The sequence below is a fragment of the Hylobates moloch genome, unplaced genomic scaffold (genome assembly GCF_009828535.3).
Source record: "Hylobates moloch isolate HMO894 unplaced genomic scaffold, HMol_V3 SCAFFOLD_17, whole genome shotgun sequence".
Taxonomy (NCBI): domain Eukaryota; kingdom Metazoa; phylum Chordata; class Mammalia; order Primates; family Hylobatidae; genus Hylobates; species Hylobates moloch.
Genome location: NW_026652292.1, coordinates 48,386,109 through 48,400,856, shown reverse-complemented (window position 1 = coordinate 48,400,856; position 14,748 = coordinate 48,386,109).

The following is a 14,748-nucleotide window of genomic DNA, read 5'->3' as shown; positions in this document are numbered from 1 at the left end:
TACCCTCTTTTTGCCTTTTGAAGATTGCCTGGTTGCCTTGGGGCTAAGTCTCTGAATAATTACAAGCTAATGCTGAATATATATCATCTCATATACATATGTATTTCTTCAAGTAAATGTAATCCCGTGGTCACACTTCAAGTTTGTATGTATATATAAGATGTTAAAAATCTAATTTTTTTCCACTTGCTAATATATGCTGATTACTTAATATGTGTGTGTGTGTGGGGGGGGTGGTTTGTATTAGTTTTCTATTACTGCTATGGCAAATTACCTTAAACTTCGTGTCTTAAGGCAACACTAATTTATGATCTCACAATTCTGGAGATAAGAGGTCAAAAATGATTCTCTCTGGACTGAAATCTAGGAGTCTGCGGAGATATGTTCCCTCCTGGAGGCTCTAGGGGAGAATCCGTCTCTTGCCTTTTCCAGCCTCTGGAGGCTGCCTGCATTCCTTGGTTTATTGTGTCTTTCCATCTTCCCCAACCAGCTGAGTCTTCACCACATGGCATCACTCTGACACCGACTCCTCTGCCTCCCTCTTACACATCTTAGAACTGTTGTGATTATATTGGATCCTCTCAATAATCTAGGATAATCTCCCCATTTTAAGGGCAACTATTACAACCTTTATTCTGTCCACGACTTGAATTCCCTTTTCCATGTAATGTAACATATTCACAGATTCCAAAGATTAGGACAAAGGCATCTTCCGGGGTCATTGTGTTGCCTGCTGCAGGAGAGTTTCAGAAAAGTAAAAAGATGTAAATAAACAATCTGAATTCAATCACTCAAAGATAACTACTGTTAACATTTTGGCAAATATTTCTGCTTAAATTTTGTAAAATCTTGAACCAAGTTGACTTAGATATAGAATGGAAACTTTAAATGTTTTCTGACCCATTTGTATATATATTGATATAATTCAAATACGAGAAAGTCTCTGTCCTCCCTACCATAGTTTCTTATGTGTTCTTCCAGGTTTCTTTATGTAAATACATATACAATAACATCTCTGTTCCTTTCTTTATCTTGTAGTGGGAGTGGGCACAGGAACAATAATAATAAATAATATTTATTGAATATTTATCATGCACCAGACATTATGATAAGTTCTGCGAATTTAATATTCACAACACTTTGAGTGGGTACTATTATTATCTTTACTTTTAAGATGCAGAATCTGAGACACAGAGAAGTGAAGTAATTTGCTCACAGTCACTCATCTGGTAAGTTACAAACTGAGATTTGAACCCAGACAGTCCAATTTCAGAGCCCACATGCTTAGTTACTATAAGGAGCACATTACTTGCTAATTTAAAGAGTTGGTTAAAATTTCTTTCATCTCTAAAAATTCCTTACATAGAAGGGATTTTGCCTCAAAATGTCATGTGTTTCTGGAAAGGTTTATCTGACACTCTTGGTTGGTGGCCCAGGAGCTATACCCAGTAGACATTCCAAAACATTTTCTGCCTTGCTGGTGCCTACAATAGAGCTGACAAAGCAGAAACTTCTTTTAAAGCCTCTGTTGAACTCAGTTCTGGCCAAAGAAACTGTAAGACATTTTCTGAGAGACCTCTGGGGAAGCTGTTGCCTTTGTTATGTCATCAGGAAGGAAAGTTATGAAACTTTTCTCTCACTCCTCTGTCCAGCCCTTTTTTGCCCCCGTCTGGACATGGCCACATGAAGAAACAATATTCAGAGGTAAGGCAGACCTCTTGCAACCATACTAAAGGAATTTCAGAAATTTTAACAGAACTTCTGACATTGTGGAGTTGCCAAACCTTGAGCTGGCTATCTCCAGACTTCTTGTGAAGCACAGCAATAAATAGTCTCACACTTTAAGCCCCTGTTAGATTTCTTTTACTTGCAGCCAAACACAGCCTAATACAGAGCTCAATAATACGACTAAAGAGAAAACATCTGTAGTGTGTGGTAAAATCATGGGCCTACCTTTTAAGAGAGATGTAGGTATTTGCAATACCATGACAGCAGCCTCTCTCTATGCAAGGGGTTTTGAAACCTTGTTATGGGAACTGGGAGGAGTTATCCTGGAAAGGATGATCAAGAAAAAATATTATAATATGTAATATATTTGAAGGGCTCTCTGATAGGTTGAAAGCGTCCACAAATTCTTGCCATCTCTGTGTGCACGTTACTTTGCAATGTGACATTTCAGTTGTTCTGATCCATCCATTGAACTTCCATTTGGCCATGTATATTAGTTTCCTGGGGCTGCCATAACAAACTGCCACACACTGGGGGGCTTAAAACAGCAGAAATTTATTTTCTCGTGGTTTTTGAAACTAGAAGTCTGAAATCAAGATATTGGCAACTCAGGCTTTCTTTGAAGTCTCTAGGGGAAAATCCGTTCCATGCCCTTCTCTTAGCTTCTGGTGTGACCTGTAGTCCTTGGGGTTCCTTGGCTTATAGACATCTCTCTCTACTCTCTGCCCCACTAATCACATGGCATTCCCCCTGTGTGTTTCTCTATTTATTCTCTTCTCATAAGGACAACCAGTCATACTGGATTAAAAAACCACCTTACTCCAGAATGGCTTCCCTTCAACTTAACTAATTATATCTGTAGCAATCAATTTCCAAATAAGGTCACATTCTGAGGTTCTAGGAAGGATATGAATTGGGAGTTGGGGGGCTTGGGTAGGAGACACTATCTGACCCAGTACATCATGTGATTTGCTTTGGCAAAAAGAATATTAGCAAATAGTACATCAGAGACTTGTAAAGTGTTATTTTTGCAACCTTGGGACCCTGTAAGTAGAAGTCAAGTCTGACTTAGTGGAGGATGAGAGACCAGATGGAGCAAAGCCAAGCCAGACTCTCCCAGCTGAGGCCACCCCTAGAAACACCAGCCTGACAATTGCCAGACATGTGAATTAGCCATTCTAAACCATCCAGCCATAGTCAAGCTGGCCAGACTGGAGGAATCACCTGGCTGACCCACGGAATCATGAAAAATAATAAATGTTTGTTGTTTGGGGATAATTTATTATGCAGCAAAAGTGAACTAATATGGGCTCTGAAATGGAAAGCAGGGTTAATTTGTTTGAGGATGTTCCAGAGAGCAGAATGATTTCGATAAGCTGTGGTTTTAGGATTGACTTTCTCACTAGTACCTAAAAGTTACAGAAATAAATATTTCAGTTGAATGCAACAAAGAAGTTTCTAATAACTGGATTTGTCAGACGATGTACTTGACTGTCCCCCAAGGGGAGTGTTGTAAATGAAGATATTATTTGGGAGACTTAATTAGAACCTCTGATAATCATTTCAAATCTAAGACTTCATGGAAAAAGTGTTTGGATGTTAGAGATTTAGAAACGGGAAAAATTATTGATGATTTAATATCCTTTTACTGCATTGCTCATGCCAAAAATTGTAGAAAGGCCAAAAGTTACTCAGCATACTCTCTAAAATTCACAATGTTGACTGGCATTATTGCACATATTCTTCATATATTGAGTCTTGGACCATGAGTTGGAAGTGAGTCTTTGACTTTGGGCTTCTTCATTGCCTTCTCTATTTCATTTTACCTCCTCTTGTTCCCAGGGTTAGAAACACGCTGGTTTCTTGCCAACTGGTGAATCAGTATGGAACTAAACCTGGGATTGGGCCAGGCCTGAAAGCGGTAGACTAAACTAGAGATAGGGTCATCAGGCAGCCCTCTGGAATGATGTCATTTACCACCTTAAGGAAGCAGGATAGTGAGATGAGCCTGGGAGAACTGAACAACCTGACATAATAGGAGCCTTCAGATGGCTGCTAAGGAACACAGATATCTGGGGTGGAACATTCTTGGAATGAGTACATTAAGTGTAGTTATGCTAACTCTACCATGAAAAGAATGTAATTAATAAGTATGCTAGTTCTGATTTTTTGGCCAATATTATACTCTTGTCAGGGTTTAGCTGTAATAAGATCTTCTATGCTATCTCTGGCAAGTCAAAAACTTCTTTAAACTTCAGTTTCTTAGAGTAATTAGTCGTAGATTATCTCCAAACTTTTACCTAATAGTAAAATTCCATTACTGCCTAGAGACAGTAATATCAGATATCAATTGAGGCTTAAAATGTCTTTAATTCATTAATATTTCATTTGGAATGTTATAACTAGAATTGATTGAATCCATTATAAATGCCTGGCACTGGGAAAAGAACTTTACATGCATTATTATATGTATTTATCATAGTAACTATATTATTCAGATGAAAAATCTGAGGCTTAGAAAGGTTAAATAACTTTCCCAAGGTTACCAAACTATTTAGTAGATTTCTAAATAGTACATCAGTTTTCTCATCTTTAAGATAGATATTTAATTATCCTAGTAATAGCTAAACAATTTCATAAAGATGAACAATTATTGGCAAATAATACACAGAAAATAGCACCCTAATATTTTGTAGTCTTAATTTATTTACAATTACCTCAGTGTAAATACTGTTATATGTGTGCATGTACAAATAAACTCTGATCTATACCTTAGGAATGATTATATTACAGCTGAAATACCCTAAGAAGAATCAACAACCATCTGAGGTAGAGTTACTTAGCATTTTAAGTATCATTATCAAAATTTATACTGGATAATTTGTCAATTAACATAAGGATGATAGAAATAATTTTATCTTGATGAATGTGATGCTCAACATACATGGCAGGTTATACGTTTGCATGGGCCCTGTCACTCTTGCACTAATTCTATGATGTAACACCTCAATAGTGGGGGTGTAGATTCTGGCCCCTTGCCTACCCTGAATCCCTCTGATTCATGGAAATTCAATTGCCTCACTCCATTTCAAGGCTGGCTAGTTCTGCTTTCAGAATATTATCATATTTGGATAAGAATGAAGCTTTCATGCAAGGCCTGAATCAATCTACCTGGGAGCAGACAGTGGCGCTTTCCTTGGTGTTACACAAACAGGTGTATGACTGTTTTGTGCCTGTTTGATAATAACTATTTAAATATTTGGGGTATTTAGGTTGAGTCTTGCTTTCATAGGCAAAGCCACTCAGTGACAAAGTTGAAGTAATTAGGTATCCCTCACCCAGCACTGACCAGAAAAATCTCCTTATACTAAAGAACCTGACAATTCCTGCATGGTAAAATTGACTTGAGGCAATCAAACAAGGAACAAACCACAAAGATATACAGGATGACCTAAGGGAAAGAAATTTGGAGAGTCACATAAATCTCATTCATGCCACTTTCCCTCCATGGAATTGATCATCACTTCTAATTTATCTTTTGGCATAGAATGTGTGCTCAGTTGCCTCATTTTTCACCCCAGCCAACTAAGAAATACTTGTTTAAGGTTGAAATCAACACTTAACATCATAAAACATAGTTCAGTCATACACTTTTAATAATAGGAGCTATTCATGCTTTGTATGTACCAGGCATTGGTCTAAATATTGAACAGGTATGAACATTTAATTTGCACAAAATCAGTATTATTGTTATTACCATATTGCAAAAGAGGCAAGTGAGACACAGAAAAGTCAAATGATTTGCTTAAAGTCACATAGTTAATAAGGGCCAGAAGTGGGACACAGACCCAGGTACCGATTCCAGAGTCTGTGCACTACAGTTTTATTTTATTTTGTTTACTAATTTTTTTGAGACAGTCTTGCTCTGTTGCCTAGTCTGGAGTGCAGTGGCATGATCTTAGCTCCCTGAAACCTCTGCCTTCAGGGTTCAAGTGATTCTCATGCCTCAGCCTCTGGAGTAGCTGTGAATACAGGCACGTGCCACCATGCCAGGCTATTTTTTTGTATTTTTAATAGAGACGGGGGTAGAGATGGAGTTTCGCCATGTTGGCCTGGCTGGTCTCCAACTCCCGATCTCAGGTGATCTGCCTGCCTAATCCTCCCTAAGTGCTGGTATTACAGGGCTGAGCACCTCGCCCAGCCTATATGCACCACAAGTTTATACAGTTCATTTTCCTGGTGTATAAAGCTGGGAAAAGACAAACAATAATGGCATTCTGGTATTTCCTCCAACTACAAGGTAGTTTCCAACTTTGAGATTCCCTGATTTGTGTGGCCATTTCCTCTACTAATTTGCAAAATGGATTAAGGGTCAGATCAAAGACCTTCCTGCGGCTCCAATTCTTAAGCGGCTACTGAAGTCTCACTGGAATGAATGGGAAATACGGTGTTCATTAACTCACAGTTCCATGAATAATCCCTTACACAACCAGAAAAATGCATATTGCTCCTGCTTTCTATCTCTGACCATACAGGGCCTACAAACAGACATTTTAACAGGTTCCTCTGAGATATCCTTTTATCTCCATGTAATATATTGAGGATACATGTGTACATTGGACTGGGCTGCCTGCTCTGAAACCAGCCAGCAATAGTTCCCTGAAGTCATCAGTCACAGCTGAGTTTCTGTAATGATGCAGATGTATTTAATGAGAATGAGCAATTTATTTTATTATGTAAATTTTGAACTTTGAGTACACCTCCTCAGACTTTTAGTTTGAAAATTGCAAAAGAAAACTGAGGAAATATTAAGAACTATGGAAAAAGTTGGAACTATTTCGCCAACATCACGGCCAAAAGAAAAAGGACTTTCACATATATGTTAGACAATTATTTATTACTATAGTCTTATAACCAACTTGGTTCTTAATGAGTATTAATTATTAGCATAATTCAATCACAAATGACAAAAAACATGTGAACAGAAATTTTCCAAATAAAAGCAAATGTTATTTTAGATTTAATGTGTGATTTTGAAATGAAGAAACTATATAATTTTATTAATGGAACATCAGTTACTTTCTTTTAAAAAATTGTATTTTATTTTTAATTGACAGATAATGATGGTATATATTTATGCGGTACAATGTGATGTTTTGATACGTGAATACATTGTGGAATGACAAAATCAGGTTAATTAATATCTTTATCACGTCACATACTTATTTTTTGTGGCGAGAACACTTAAAATCCACTTTTTAATTTAATTTAATTTAATTTTTTATTATTATTATTTTTTAGAATAGCCCTAAACTTTTATTTTTTCTAAAGGTAGGAAGCAAATAATATTTTTGAAATGATTTCCTAATAGATTAGGTATTTATTATTATTATTATTATTATTATCATTATTATACTTTAAGTTTTAGGGTACATGTGCACATGTGCAGGTTTGTTACATATGTATCCATGTGCCATGTTGGTGTGCTGCACCCATTAACTCGTCATTTGGCATTGGGTATATCTCCTAATGCTGTCCCTCCCCCTTCCCCCCACCCCACAATAGTCCCCGGAGTGTGATGTTCCCCTTCCTGTGTCCATGTGTTGTCATTGTTCAATTCCCACCTATGAGTGAGAACATGCAGTGTTTGGTTTTTTGTCCTTGCAATAGTTTACTGAGAATGATGGTTTCCAGTTTCATCCATGTCCCTACAAAGGACATGAACTCATCATTTTTTATGGCTGCATAGTATTCCATGGTGTATATGTGCCACATTTTCTTAATCCAGTCTAAAATCCACTTTTTTAAAACCAATTTTGAAATATAAAACATATTATTATTAACAATAGTCACCATGCTATGCAGTAGATGACCAGAACTTATTCCTCCTAACCGAAACTTTGTACACTTTCAGGGGAGATTGTAAACATCTCCCCTTTTCCTGTCCACCTTTCACCATTCTACTATCTACTTCTATGAATTTGATGTCTCTAGATTCCACATATAAATTAAATCATGCGGTATTTGTATTTCAGGTGCTTAGCTTATTTTACTTAGTGAAATGTCCCGTAGATTCATCCATATTGTCGCAAATGACAGAATTTCCTTCTTTTTAAAAAAGGCTAAATAGTATTCCATTGTATATATATACTACATAGTTTTAATCCATTCATCCATTGATGGACATCAGTTAATTTCTACCATGATAAATAAATGTTGAATAAGCATTTATCCCGCATTGTGCCTTTACATCGTTGATATTATTCAATAGGCTTTCTGTAATGCATGCATGAATAAATTATTAAGATGTAATAAATCTATACAATTTTGATATGTAGAGTTCCTTCCTCTAATTTGATTTTTTTGTCCTATGTATGTTGTGGATGATTGATTTTGTGTACCACATGAACAAATTATCTTAATTCCTGTGACGAATTGTGTTGTTTACTCTCCAAATTCATATATTCATGTCCTTATCTACCATACCACAGTATGTGAACTTATTTGAAAATAGAGCTACTGCAGATATAATTACTTAAGATGACATTATATTGTAGTAGGATGGGCCCTACTCCAATATTACTGGTGTCCTTATAACAAGAAAAATTTGAACATAGACATGAATAGAGGGAGAAGGCTTTGTAAAGATAGAGGCAGAGACCAGGTTGATGCTTCTACAAGCTAAGGAATGTCATATACTTCCAGAAAACTACCAGAAGCCAAGAGAGAAGCACAGAACAGATTCTTTCCCATAGCCTACAGGAAGAACCAACCCTGCTGACACCTTGGTCTCTGGCTTCTGGCCTCCAGATCTGGGAGACAACACATTTCTGTTGTTCAAACCTCTGAGTTTGCGGTAATATGTTATAGTGGCCTTCACAAACTGTGTTAGTCCATTTTCACACTGCTATACAGAAATACCTGAGACTAGGTAATTTATAAATAAAGGAGGTTTAATTGACTCACAGTTCTGCGTGGCTAGGGAGGCCTCAGGAAACTTACAATCATGGCAGAAGAGGAAGCAAACATGTCCTTCCTCACAAGGCAGCAGGAGAGGGAAGTGCGTGAAAAGGGGGAAGAGCCCCTTATAAAACTATCAGATCTTGTGAGAACTCACTCAGTATCACGAGAACAGCACAGGGGAAACTGCCCCCATAATTCAATTACTTCCCTCCGTCAACACGTGAGGATTACAGGTCCCTCCCTTGACATGCGGAGATTATAATTCAAGATTAGATTTGGTTGGGGACACACAGCCAAACCATATCACAAACTAATCCATTTCCTATCATGTAATGAAGACAGAATAGATTCATCTGGTGTGGTGGAATGACTGAGATTTTTATCTTTATTTTGCCTGGGACATTATCTGATCATACAACCACTTTCAAACTGTTGTGGGTTTTAAGAGATTGAAGCCAAATGTGATATATGTGCCTAGGAGGCCTGGGTGCTACTAAAAACTCTTGAGGTTGAGTGTTTAAAGAGACATTGTTTTCTTCTATGTACAACTTGTTCCAAAATGTTCTTGTATTTTTCATTTTTTAGGATGTGTTTATGAAGCCTAGAAGCTTTGAAGTTCCTGGTAAGTAAATCTATATTATTTAATTTTCTAAATTTAGAAATGTTGGCCGGTAATTTACCTTCATTTTTCTTCCTGGAAATCTGACATTTAATTTTTTTTTTCATCAGCCTGGATGTTTTCATGAACTCTAAAGTTTAACAGTGTAAATAATTTGTACCTGAAGTGTATTTGTGGCATGCATGGTCAAGGGTCCAGGGAGCTTGAAGAATAAATAGTATGACACAAACCAGTTTTTAAAAGTAGCCTGAGAACACTTTTTTTAAGGGTTATGGTTAGTGAGCACGGATCTCACCAGAGTTCCTAAGATCTTACTAACTATTTAAAAGATGAAGTCCACTCCTCCAATTATACTTTGAAACAAAATAGAAAGATGTACAAAGTAAAAGACTTTTGGTATCCCTGAAAGTGTTCTGTCTGCAATGGAAATCAACAGATATTTCTCTCATTGATGCTTGTTTTTTTTGGAGATGGAGTCTTGCTCTGTTGCCCAGGCTGGAGTGCAGTGGTGCAATTCTCCTGCCTCAATATTAAAAAATGATAAATTTCCATGCTTTGTCATTTTTGACTCCTGAGCTCTTGTTAGAACTCGTGATAGTGTTAATTACGCTTGTGGTAGTTGACAATCAATTCACTCCACAGGGAGTATGAAATGCTCAAGATTTTATAAATAATATCCATTTACTATATATGTACTGTGCTTATAATTTTCTTATTTTAGTTCATTGACCATGTGTACTAGGAGAGAACATCTATGCTATACATAAAATATTCTATAACATTTTAAAAATCAGGGATATTTATGTATATTTAAATCAAGGATTGAAAGAATATTCCTTTTTGTGTTCCTACTATTTCTTAAAGCATCATATGCTAATTAAATACTTGTATATTTTCTACTACGTTCAACCTATTGTGTAAAATGCTTGGAGAAGGAGCAGGGCTAATAAAAGACACAACAGGTTTCTGTCCTTGGGGTTTTTATCTGCAGCCTTAAAAGGAAACCTATGGACAGATAAACATATGGTAGGCAGCCATGTTTTAACTTACTGTTACGTAAAAACTGTGGAAGTATATCTCAGAAAAGGGAGTTGTCATGAATCAGGGTGGTCAGAAAAGTGGAGAAGTGGGGATTGGGCTACAAGAAGGTAAAGAAGAGGAAGAGAATGGGCACAAAGAAAAAGCAGGCTTTGAAAATCCTTATACGCTTGGTGATAATGAAAATGAGTAGGTTGAATTGGTTGAGAGAGCCAGATTTTTTGTGGAAAGCTCTCCGCAATAGGAGAAGGATAATTCTGTAATCATCAGGACAGAAAGAGATAGCTTGAAAGATTGCCACGGAATAGACTGGAAGCGGAAATGTCTGGACAGTAAAACACAAAAGAGGCTGTAGGACAGTTCAGGCTTGCGGCTATGAAGACTTGTCCTGTAGTGGTCAGAGTGTATTTGAATGATATTAGAAATAAAAACCCATAAAACAATGTAAAAGTATCTTAAACAATTAAATGTAGAACTAGGGAGGAGCCAAAGGAGGATGATTATATAGCAACTGCAGTTACAGCGTGAATGATACCCCTTTATTTAACTAATGAAACAACCTTTAAATAATTCCTTGTCTTATCATGTTTATAGTTATTGATGATTGACATCTGCTTCACAAGAAAATAGTTACCAAAATTTATTAAAGAAAATATATACACTAAAAATTCCAAAGATGTCTGTTTTATTTCTCACATTCAGTATTGCTATTCTAAATCTCTTCTTATCCCACGTATTGTACAGTAACTGATATTCCATATAATTCTAGAAACTGATAAGATTTAGTTCAATAGGAACTATATTGTGGGCCAGGCGCGGTGGCTCACGTCTGTAATCCCAGCACTCTGGGAGGCCGAGGCGGGTGGATCACGAGGTCAGGAGATCGAGACCATCCCGGCTAACAGGGTGAAACCCCGTCTCTCCTAAAAATACAAAAAAAATTAGCCGGGCGTGGTGGCAGGCTCCTGTAGTCCCAGCTACTCGGGAGGCTGAGGCAGGAGAATGGCGTGAACCCGGGAGGCGGAGCTTGCAGTGAGCCGAGATCGCGCCACTGCACTCCAGCCCGGGGCCTGGGAAACAGCGAGACTCTGTCTCAAAGAAAAAAAAAAAAAAAAGAACTATATTGTGGCTTCAGACATAAGAAGGAGAAAGATTTATTCAAGAAATCAGTCTTATATCTTGCTGTCTATTTAAAATTCTGGAAGCACAGATAAGATAATTTACTTGCTGGAAAATATTTTGTGATCCCTTATTGTCCCTAAAATGGGGTTCAAAATCCTTAGACAGTATAGGGCAGAGGGGAAAATGTTGAACTCTGGAGACTAACCAAGTTTCAAATTTTGATTTTCTTACTTACCAGTAGTATAAGTTTGGGAAGTTTATTTAATCTTTCAGAGCCTCAGTTTTCAATAGCAACAAAAATGATAATAGCCACTCATAGAATTATTATGAATATAGGAAGAGATGAGTCACATAATTAGCATATTACATAGTAAATGCTCAATGGGTCTATTATTTTAAGCAGATTTGTGTTAGTCTAAACTACCATGAACTGTCTCCATCATACTTTTCCTATAGTCGTTTCCTCTGCTGATCTTCATTCTGCTTATCGTATGGTCAAGCTGAATTCTTTTTAGATCCATGGTCTGTAATTTCTGCCTCTCTGCTTTTATTTATATGGTATCCCCTGCAAGGTACCCTCTCCATTTCTCACTTCTCATCCAGATTTCTTTTTAGGATTCTATCCCTCCTTTCAAAGATCAGTCGAAAGGCCATTTTCTAAGAAATAATTTTTCTGATACTACCAGCTCTTCTGATCTCTCACTACAGTTGTGTCTCTTGAGGGCACTACATAAATCACACTTCTCGGTTGCAAATAACAGAATTCACACTGAATAATTTAATAAGTTTTTTAAAAGATATTAAACAAGTATAGAAAATCTCTGGGGGGTTCAGAGAGCCAGACTTGAAGCTATGCAGCCAGGAAAAATGCCCACCTGTATTGAAAGACTGGTTTAATGAGATCCCTATTACCATTTCCTCTCTGGACTATGCTCTGTCAACCATGTAGCTTGGTACTCCTTGCATTAATCAGATCTAGACCACATATCAGAAACATAGATGCAGGGGTGTGTGAGAAGGCACCACATACACACGCTTTTTTTTTTTTTTTTTTTTTTTTTGAGACAGTCTCACTCTGTTGCCAGGCTGTAGTACAGTGGCGTGATCTCAGCTCACTGCAACCTCCGACTCCCTGGTTCAAGCGATTCTCCTGCCTCAGCCTCCCGAGTAGCTGGGATTACAGGCATGTGACACCACGCCCAGCTAATTTTTGTATTTTTAGTAGAGACGGGGTTTCACCATGTTGGTCAGGCTGGCCTCAATCTCCTGACCTCGTGATCTGCCCGCCTCGGCCTCCCAAAGTGCTGGGATTAAAGGTGTAAGCCACTGCGTCTGCCCCACTCCCACTTGTTTTTTGTTTCCTGCTTTGGATGGAAGAACTTTGCAGTTTGATAAATTACCAGAATGAAAGATATTTAAAGATGTTGTGTGGTTACAAATGAAAAATGTTTAAACAGACCCTTACTGCTTAATAAAAACCTTTTTAATATAGTAATTTTCAAATACATAGGAAAGTAGAGAATAATAGTGCCATCAACCTCCCTCCTCTCTCCCCATTGACCCCTTACCTGTCTATAACAATCATCAAGTCATAGCCACTCTTGTTTTGTTTCATGACTGTTCCTGCCCACTTCTTTCTGCATGCAACTCCTCCCACCCACGCCTTCTAGTAATTTTGAGGAGAATCCATGCATAACATCATTGCATTCATTACTAATTCAATTTGTATCTCTAAAAGATAATGAAGTGCTTAACATAACCACAATTCCATTATCACAGCTACAAAGTTAAGGATAATTCTGTAATGTGAACAAATGTCTCCAGGCAGTGTCTGAGTTCCTCTGATTATCCTCAGAACGATTTTTTTTTTCTTTTGAGACAGAGTCTTGCTTAGTTGCCCAGGCTGGAGTGCAGTGGCCCAATCTCAGTTCATGCAACCTCTGCCTCCTGGGCTCAAGCCATTCTCCTGCCTCAGCCTCCCAAGTAGCTGGGATTACAGGCGCCTGCCACCACGCCTGGCAAATTTTTATATTTTTAGTAGAGACGGGGTTTCACCATGTTGGCCAGGTTAGTCTTGAACTCCTGACCTCAGGTGATCCGCACATTTCAGCCTCCCAAAGTGTTGGGATTTATGGGCGTGAGCCATCATGCCCAATCTCAAAATGGTTTCTAAATTTTGATTTGTTTGAATTAATTTCCAAGCAAGTTTCTCACATACATTTGCTTCTCGTATGTCTGTTAAGTCTCTCTTAATCAGTAGATTCTCTTTATCTCTTTTTTTCTCTTTACAATTTATTTGGTGAAGAAGCCAACCCATTCATCTTGTAGAGTTTTCTGAATTCGAGATTTTTCTAAGTGCTTTCTGTGACACCATTTAACATGTACCTGTCTTCCTCCCTCCCTCTGAAAACTGGTAATTAGATCTAGAGCCTTGGCATGATAGCTTGATCACAGAAAAGCTGGAATTTTTAGAACCAGTTTTCCTGACTCCTAGACTATGCTGTTTCTAAGCTGCCTCTTTAGTGAGGCACAGAGTACACGACCTTTTATATGGAAAGAAGGAACAATTCCATGCTTATAAAATGCTCAGAGTATGCTGAGTATTGCTCACCATTCAACACATAGAAAAGACAATATGTATCTTGAGAAAGCCTAAAGAAAATAGGGAAGCTGACCCCAGAGTCCTTGGCCACTTTCTTTCTACGGACTTTCTATTGAGGAATGATATGCTTTGCTTCTGTATAATCGGCATTTCTGGGATCTGGTTATTATATGCAGAGGTTAAAAAAAAACCCTATATCCCTGCCATAAAATGCATCAGTAAGAATACTGAGCCAGCATGGATATAGCATGAGTTATGTTTGGTGGTGACAGGAAGGAGGACATGAAGGAAATCTTAGATGATTTATATATATATATTTTCTCCCTTATCTCTTTGAGGATTTTTGCTTCTTTTAAATTTGACCCATTTATTCCAATAGTTCTAGTTCATGTGTATCTATTGTTTGGCTTGTTGTCTTTCTATTATTAACTCTTAGGAGTCTAATTATTTTGACTTAAGAATAAGGGTGTTTATAATTATGTTTGTTAATCTCATAGGGCCATAGCAATACTTTATCAAATTATAAATCATTCATTTAAAGCAAAGCAAAGTGATTCCTAACAACTCCCTTTTAATTATAGAGGAGTTACTGACCATACAAAGTTAAATTGTATGAAGAAAAGCTTGATAGACACCAATTCATATTGTTTTTCCTCTCAGAACTCTTCTTTTATGA